This window comes from Sceloporus undulatus, chromosome 6 (assembly GCF_019175285.1).
Source record: "Sceloporus undulatus isolate JIND9_A2432 ecotype Alabama chromosome 6, SceUnd_v1.1, whole genome shotgun sequence".
NCBI classification, from domain to species: Eukaryota; Metazoa; Chordata; class Lepidosauria; order Squamata; family Phrynosomatidae; genus Sceloporus; species Sceloporus undulatus.
This window is the reverse complement of record NC_056527.1, coordinates 105257337-105266281: the sequence shown is the minus strand read 5'-3', so window position 1 is coordinate 105266281 and position 8945 is coordinate 105257337. Positions and strand designations below refer to the sequence as shown.

Here is an 8945-nt window from a genome sequence, read left to right as displayed (position 1 = left end):
ACATCACAGATGATCGATGGGAGATTTTGAAGTGGCACTACTAGTGGGGATGACAATCGTGCCAAAAGAAAACCCAATTACATTGGGGTAAAGAAAAGATCCCCTTTCACAGTGGGAACAAGGGACCTTTTAGAATCCATTTCCAAAATGGAGCAAGGGCAAATCAGAAATCAATTTAAACTGCAAGTGCAAATGAACCCTTGGTGTGCAGCAACTGAAATAAGCTGAGTACAAAGGGGGAAAGAGAAACAAATGCATTTGAAAAGCAGCTGAAAAAGTGAGACAACAGAATGCATCTGCCACATTCTTTGCCATCAGTGAAGGTTATCTTATAGCAGTCATGTGTGTCAGTGTTTAGTCCCACGCCCCACCAACAAATTTGTTACTTGGAAATCCTCTTCTTTTTAAGAGAAAACACCAGGTAATTCAGGAGCTGGTCTGAGTTCCAAAGTGCCCCAAATGTGAATGTTCAGAAAGGTTTGTTTTCTTATTTTCGTGCGTGTGTTGTTACTGAAACCCAAAAAGGGATGTGGTTTGTCAGATGACATCAGAGGAATCTGTGGACAGCAAGTGCTGTGAAATCACAGAATTTGTACATGACTATGAAGAACTGGCTGGCTAAACACAGTTAGTTGTGTTTCAGAAGCTGGGTCCCTTTGTGGAGATCTTTGCCTGCAGAACACTGGAGATAACCGACGGATGCTGCTGGCAATACAGGCAAGAGACCTCTCAACATGGAACCATCTTTAAAAAACCCTCTTTCTTGGTTGGTATCTCATATGAACTAGCAGCAAGACAAGAAATATGCATTGGCAGTAGTGGAACGATTACATACTTTGTATTAAGTCAGTTGCTGTGCCACTAATGGAATAATTTCCTTTCCAGGATGGTGGATGCTTGGGCAGTTGTGGATGTCTAGAGGTGAGTATGAAATAAATCCTGTTTTGCTCATCATAACTGTGAGACTCTGGAAATACTCTGACCAAAGATCCACAACAAACTTCAGATGATACAGAAAATTTATTGACAGAACTGGAACAAAGTATTCTTGCCACGTCTTTGCCAAAACTGAGAGTTTCAAATGGAATCAGAACCTTAAACTTCCCTCCAACCCCTCCCCTTGAGTTGGTTCCCAGCTTTTCTGCCTTTGAAGTAGCATCCCTTTCTTTGATCTGTAGGAAGTAAGGAGGGGGGGGGTTGACCATTTGGTTCCTGGCTCTTCTATCCGGCAGAGATCTAAAGCTGTATACCGGGTTGGTTTCAGATTCCCGATAACCCCTCATAAATTGCATACTGCCATGTCCTACGTGACCAACCGGCTTGTCCCCCATGGCAGCATCCCCCCACTCTTCCAAACGTTGCTATATATCTATATCTCTATCTATCTATCTATCTATCTATCTATCTATCTGTCTATCTGTCTACCTCTCTATCTCTCTATCTCTCTATCTACCTGTCTATCCATCTATCTGTCTATCCATCTATCTATCTATCTCTTCATCTATCTATCTATCTATGTACTCATCTATCTATCCATCTATTCATCCATCTATCTATCCATCTGTTTATCCATCTATCTATCCATCTATCTATCTAGTAAAATACACCCTGAATGCTTAACTACTTATCCATCTATCTATCCATCTATTTATCCATCTATCTATCTGGCAGAAGACACCCTGAATGCCCAAATGAAGGTGGATTCTGACAATAGGATGGCTCCATACTGCAGAATTAAAGCAATTTGATACGACTTTAACTGTCATGGCTCCATCCTGTGGAATCCTGAAATTTAAAGTTTGTTGAGGTATTCAGCCTGGTCTATCAGAGAGCTCTAGTGCCTCACCAAACGACAAATCCTATGTTTCTGTAGGATAGAGGCACGGAAGTTAAAGTGGTGTCAGACAGCTTTAATTCTACAACCTGGATACACCTATAGTCATTCAAGTGGTGATTAATGTTTCCATTTGCCTTGATTTTGTTTCCTCAAAGATAAAACAAACAAAAAACAAAAACCTCTTGTGAAGTCTATAGAGTTTTTGAACTTATCTTATTTACAACTAGGCTGATTGAGGATAAGTAAAGGCATAGTTTAACACCCCTTCTGACAGGCAGATCCATGATTTTACAGAACCAGTTACCTATGGCAGACACCCAAAGTTCCCACTCCTTCCATGTTGGTGAATCCTTTTTCCCCAGAGAAAATGATGGGAGGAGGACCATTTAACATTCATGTGGTGTGGTAGCAATACATAAGGAAAGTGCTGTCTCGTTGCATGGTGTCTTCCAGGAAGCATTAGAAACTCTGTTCTACAGCATATAGAGCTGTGACACTGTTGGGAACCCATGGTTTGTAAATGAAAGACAGCAAGAACAGGCAGAGGAGGAAGAGGAAAGATGTTATCACCATGTTGTGACTTAACAAGCAGACTCTGACCTCAACAAACATTTTAAATCCTTTTGGTTTTTAAGATTCCCCCCCACCTCTTTCCATCCCTCTCTTATCGAGAAGGTACAGAAAATTGGCTGTGATTGGAATGCAGCATACTGATGTCTCCACCCCCTTTCCACCGGCCATTTCTGGTGTGACAATCAGGATCCCTGTCACAATCCTTCGCACTGAAGATTGCTGGCAGGAAGAGTGTGGGTGTAAACACCAGTCTGCTTAGGGGGTGTTCCCACTTGGCAGATAAAACGGATTATATTGGCATGATTCTGATTCAGATTATGTTCCGGGAATAATTCAAATTTTTTCCATCGTTTCCATTACGAAAAGGAGCAAATTACCCCGATTCATTTAGACCCTGTTTTCGTTCCCATTTATTTTAAATTGCTTTATTTTAAAACGGATTAACTTTCTCCCCGTTCCCATTTGTGTCCGCAAGCTGTCAATCAAGCGCCTAGGCTTCAGACATCACAAGTCTTGGAGTTGTTTTTTTGGAGGGGCAGCCAAAGAAAATTGGCTGCATCCAAGGCTCTTCTGTTGTGTCTCCCCAGACTAGAAGGAGCCTCTATTTGTCCTCTTCTGTGTTTCCCCATATTAACTGCCATAACTCAGTGCTAGGGAATCCTGGGAATGGTAATTTATTTTGGCATCAGCACTCTGGCAGAGGAGGATAAATGTCTCACAAACACAACAGTTCCCATAATTCCTTAGTACTGAGCCAGGGAAGGTTAAGGGTTCTCAAACTGTATTATTTCATAAATTAAAAAAGTTGTTACTTTATAATTTACTTTAGAAATATATATATATATATATATATATATATATATATACACACACACACACACACACACACACACATATATACACACACACACACATATACATTCATGTGTATATGTATATGTGCGTTCACACACACACAAATATGTGTGTATATACCTATGTTTGTGTGTGTGTATATATGCATGTGTGTGTGTGAGTATTCATATATAAACATGTGTGTATGTGTGTGTGTGTATCCTTTTATCTGTCTGTCTGTCTGTCTGTCTGTCTGTCTATCTATCTATCTATCTATCTATCTATCTATCTATCTATCTATCTAGTGTGCATGCGTGTGTGTTTGCCAAATCGGATCAAGGAGGAGAAGGCAGCAGGCTTCAGTGAGGAGAGACTCTTTGGGGAAGAGAGAAGAGAAAACTTGACCCCCTCCTCAGATCCCTGGGTGTCCAGGCGTCCAGGCTCCCCTGTGTCTTCCCATAGTTCCTCTGGAATGAACCTCCATTCCCCAAATCCCTTTGCCTCCCCCATTGCTCAGTGGGCTGTCTGAGGGGCGATCAATCAGGGATGTCCTGCAAAGCCCATCTGCTGCTCAGGCGCTCAGGCAGAGGTGAAAAAAGAAAAAAGAATAGTTTAAAATGGTGTTCAATGGCTCTCCTCACACATCGGTCTATGAATGTGGAGCAGAGGGGAGGTTGCAATCCACCGGGGTAAAGTCTATGCGAATTGAAGAAAATGGCGATGCAGAAAGAGAACAAAAAGGGTGACACCCGCAGGCCAGCCCCTTGAGCGCTGCTCCTCCCATCTCCAGGTTCCCGAATCAGACACCCTTTCGTTCCCATTCAGATACCGCGAATCGGACCCCGGGAGCAAAAATAATCCACGTTAAAACCTACTGGTTTTTTAAACCGCTTTATAGGCATATAATTCGAATTATTCGAGATAATCCGATTCAGATTCGAATCTCTATGGGAACGATTCAGGGCAATGCAGGTTGAATTCGGGCTTGAGTGGAAACGATACCCCCTAAATTCGCATCATGATCTGCTTTATAGGCGAATGGGAACACCTCCTTAGACTCCAATTGACAGGAGAACAGACCTTCATCACTCACAGTGGCTGAATCAGGTAAGACAGGATAGGGGGACTTGTATTATATCTATGTAAGCCAGTGTAGTATAGTGGCTTGAGTGTTGGACTACAACACTCTCAAGACCAGAGTTCAATTTCCAGCATGGCAACAAAACCAACTGGATGTCCTTGGGCAAGTTACATGCTCTCAGCCCCAGAGAAAGATAATGGCAAAATTCCACTGTACACATCTTGCCAAGAAACCCCCATGATAGGGTTGCCTTAGGGTTGCCATAAGTCGGGAATGACTTGAAGGCACACAGCAACCTCTACAAATATTCCCAACATTATTTAATATGTTGGAATCATGAATATGAATCACTTATGTATTAACTCCAGGCTACACATTCATAACTGCGATTGCGAATTCAAGCCACTACGTTTTTGTGAGGTCACATACCTAAAGAGAGCTGCACCTTATATATCTTATATCAACAGTTTAACTTTTGTTAAGATATTATTGTTGTAATCTCAGCATCAGTCACTCTCTCTCTACATGACTTACCAGCTCCATTTCAATCTCAGAAAATAACGATCCAATAAAACCAGTTCAAAATTACATTTCACTAAAGAGCATTATTATTAGTAGTAGTAGAAGTAGTAGTATTAAGTTTTATTTATATAGCGCTGTAAATTTACACAGTGCTGTACATACAGTCCGCCCGCATCATATGTGGGTGCGCTATACGCGGCTTTCAGCATATGCTGAAAGCTGTGTGGGAATGCGCGGGGCGCAAGGGGCAGCACGTCCCATTAGGCTAAATGGGGTGTGTGCCCATGGCGCGTGCACGCCACCGCACCGCACATCACCACATGCACGAGCCCTATTTGGTTAAATGGGCTTGAGCATGCACGCTATTTGCTTTACATGGGGGAGTCCAGAATGGATCCCCCGCATAAAGCAAGGGTGCACTGTACAATCTTTTTTTAGACAGTTCCCTGCCCTCAGGCTTACAATCTAAACAGACATGACACAAAAGGAGAAGGGAATGGTAGTGGGGAAGGGGATCAGGTCCAGCGGTTCTTCTCTCCCTCTGAGGCCTGGATCAAGACAGATGGACTAGAGGGAGGGCTCTCCTTCTTTGTTTGGGCCAGGCCTGATGGAGCTGGCAGGCCTTTCTCTGCCTCTGAGGCCGGATGACATCGGATGGCAAAGGGAGGGCTCAACTTCTAATTCTAGGCATGACTCCTTTTATTTATTCTTGTGATTGTTTAAGATGCCAGAGATTTTGTGAAATAGAAATAAGCTTAACAGTGCATAGATATGCTAGTCTATTCCTCTGAGCACTAGAGTTCCTCAATGTTTGTCTTCTTAGAAGAATAACTAAAAGCTGCTGTTCTATGTGTGGTGTTGACAATTTTCCATGGAAAAATATAGCACCACGCAGTATCCCAAGCTTTCTAATCATATCTTTTGTCAATAAAATATATGTTATTGTTGTGTGCTTTCAAGTGGTTTTCGATTTATGGCAACCCTAAGGTGAACCTAACCTGAGGTGTTCTTGGCAGGGTTTTTCAGAGGGGTTTTGTCATTGCCAATGCCCAAGGTCATCCAGTGGGTTTAAATGGCCAGGCTGGGATTCAAACCCTAGACTCCAGAGTCATAGTCCAATGCTCAAACCACCGCACCACACTGGCTCTTTATAGAATCTGATAAAATGGATGATATCCATCTTTCACAAATATAGAAGGATCAAAGTGATTTTAAGAAGCTATGGTGCGGTACAGACCACCAAAAAAGGGAGGCCTCCCAGCGCCTGTTTTTCCGCCTGAGGGAAGCCACAGCCGCCAAACCACCTGGCTTCCCAGTGGTGGTAAAAGAACCTGCAAAAAAGCGGGTTCTTCTAAAGCCGTGGCAGCGGCGTAACAAGTGCAACACATTCAAGTTAGATTGTTATAGAATGGTGTGGTTGGGCAAAGAATGGAGGCTAGGGGGTGGCGTTAGCCTCCCAGAAAATATGGGAGAATTTCACCCCCCCAACTCCCGTTGAACTCCCCTTTTGTCCCAAATGGCCTCATATACTCACCCTCTGCCTGGCCTGTTCACGTCAGGTTTCTAAAAAATGGCTTCTCCTGGCCCTAAAATGGCCCAAGGGAAACCAATGTGGCAAAGATGCCCCTGGGGAGTTTTGCCCCTGGGGCAAGAGAAATTTTAGGAGAGAAAATTTAGGCTTCTGGGGGCCCCAGCAATGGCCCCAGGAGTGGTGCGTGTGATCTACAGACCACACTTTGCCCACCTTTGCAATAGATAGTTTGTTTTCCAAGTCTCACTTGCCTTCTTTTCCCTCTTCTAGGACAATACTATTATCCCAAGCCTACTATACTTGTGAGCTCTAAAGAAGTGGTCCTTGGAGGAACTGCCACTATTTACTGTACAAGGCCTGTGGAACTTCAAGAGGCAAACATATTCAGACTGTACAAAGTGGTGAATTCCAAGCCATTTTTACTGAGGGAGTTGTCAGAGAAACAGAGCCTGGTCGGCTTTTCAATTCCCAATGCCACCCAATCATTAGGGGGGGAGTTATGTTTGTAACTATTGCTCATCAGACAACAATCACCATTGCTCCGAGTACAGTGACATGGTCTCCTTCAAAATAATAGGTGAGGGTGGGATTCACTTCTCATAAGTCATTTTCACAATGTTTATTTAATAAATTAGTTAAGTCTTTAAGGTGCTTCTGACACCATGGTAAATTTTCCTTATCACATCATAGATTATAACAGGGACAGAAAAGTTGTGACCTTCCAGGTGTTGGATTGCAGCTTCCATTATCTGTGCAGCATTGATGGGAGCTGTAATCCAGCAACATGTGGAAGACAACTTCACCACCAGTGAATTATAAGTTTGATTATAATAAAAATCAACATGGAAATAATACTCTAATTTATCATAATGATGGCCAGCTACCTAAATTGCTAATATTTGTGTTCTTCTGATACATTTCTCTACCTAATGCCTAACAGATGATGATAGATATCCCGCTATGCTCCCATCTTTTCACCTAGTGTGATAGACTCCATCGAGTTTTCTTGGCAAGATTTGATTAGGGGAGATTTGCCTTTGCCTTCCCCTGAACTTGAGAGAGTATGACCTGCCTAAGGTTACCCTTAGAAACCCTGCCTAAGAGTTTCTATGGCTGAGTAGGGGTTCAAAGTCTGGTCTTCAGAGTCATAGCCCAGCATTCAAACTACTACTATGCTAGCTCTCTCAATGGTACCCCCCCAAAATAATCCTCCTTTTTAAGTCATTGAGTTTCCCCAACAGAGGAATTTCTGAGGTCCTGGAGAGTGGAACAGTGAGCGATGACATACCCATTTCTCTCTTGATAGCGGAGCATGATGAAAAAGGCATCTGTATCACACTCCACTAACAGGACACATCATTGCTCACAGCTCCTCTCCGTAGCACCTCTAGCACTAAGGGGCTTTCTAGACGGCCCTTTGGGACGTCCGGAGGACGTCCCATTTTAAAAAAGGGGCGTCTCTTTTAGACGCCCCTGGGCCTCGTACGGACTCCGTCCGTACAAGATGGCGCCGGCCTTTCTACATGGCCGGCGCCATCTTTACGTATCGGACGCACAGCGTCCAGACGCGTCGCGCCGCTGCTGACGTAGCGAGCGCGCCCCTGGCGCCTCGCTACGTCGCAAACGCGACGCAGAAAGAAGCTCCATTTTGGAGCTTCTTTTTTCGGTCCGCGCGGGAGTCGGGCCGTTTGAAGGCTCCGGCTCCCCCGCGGACCTTCTGGCGGCGGCGCCAGACCGCTGCAAAGCGGCGGTCTGTACCCCGCCTAAATTTCTCTGTTAAAATACTGTTAAAGATTAAAACAGTGGTTCCCAACCTTTGGTCCTCTGAACGTTTCAGACTTCAACTCCCAGGAGCCAAAACAAGCTTGTCCAATGGTCAAGAATTCTGGGAATGGAAGTCCAAAACACTTGGAGGAACAAAGGTTGGGATGCATTGCATTAAAAGTTAGTTAGTTTCCGGGCAAGGTACAAGGTGTTGGTGATTACCTTCAAAGCCCTACATGGCTTGGGTCCAGAATACTTAAGAGATCACCTACTTCCATACTGTCCGTCCCGCACTCTAAGGTCCTCGGGGAAGAATCTACTTCAGCCAATAAAATCTAGGCTAAGTTCAGTCACCCAGAGGGCCTTTTCCATCGCAGCTCCGAAGCTATGGAATGACCTGCCGAAGGAGATCCGTGACATTTCTACTCTTACAGCCTTTAAGAAGGCTCTTAAAACGGATCTCTTCCGGCAGGCCTTCCCTACCTAGTTCTACTCCCCATTTACTGTGACTTATGTCACTCTGTCCACCAATTCTTCTCTTAAATTTAATGAGAAGAATTAAATTAAAATTAATTAAATAAAATCCTTGCCTCAAGAAGAAGAGCCCTCCCTCCATGACATCATCATCAGACCTGGGAGGGAGTGAAAAAGAGAGGCCCAACTTCCATCAGGCCTAACTGTGAATGTACTCACTTCGCTCTCTTTAATTTTATTGTATTTTATTTATTTATTGTATTTTATTTTATTATCTTTATTTTTACTGTTGTAACCCGCCTGGATTCCTTGTGATTGGGCGGGCTATA

General features: G+C 43.7%; 1 long non-coding RNA gene across 1 annotated transcript; it reads left to right on the top strand.

Moving 5' to 3' along the window:
• The first annotated feature begins 609 nt into the window (after positions 1-609).
• On the top strand, positions 610-6918 carry LOC121934576. The gene is made up of 4 exons (XR_006104641.1): positions 610-766; positions 886-921; positions 4279-4351; positions 6649-6918. It is a non-coding gene; the product is annotated as an uncharacterized LOC121934576 (long non-coding RNA).
• The last annotated feature ends 2027 nt before the right edge of the window (positions 6919-8945 follow it).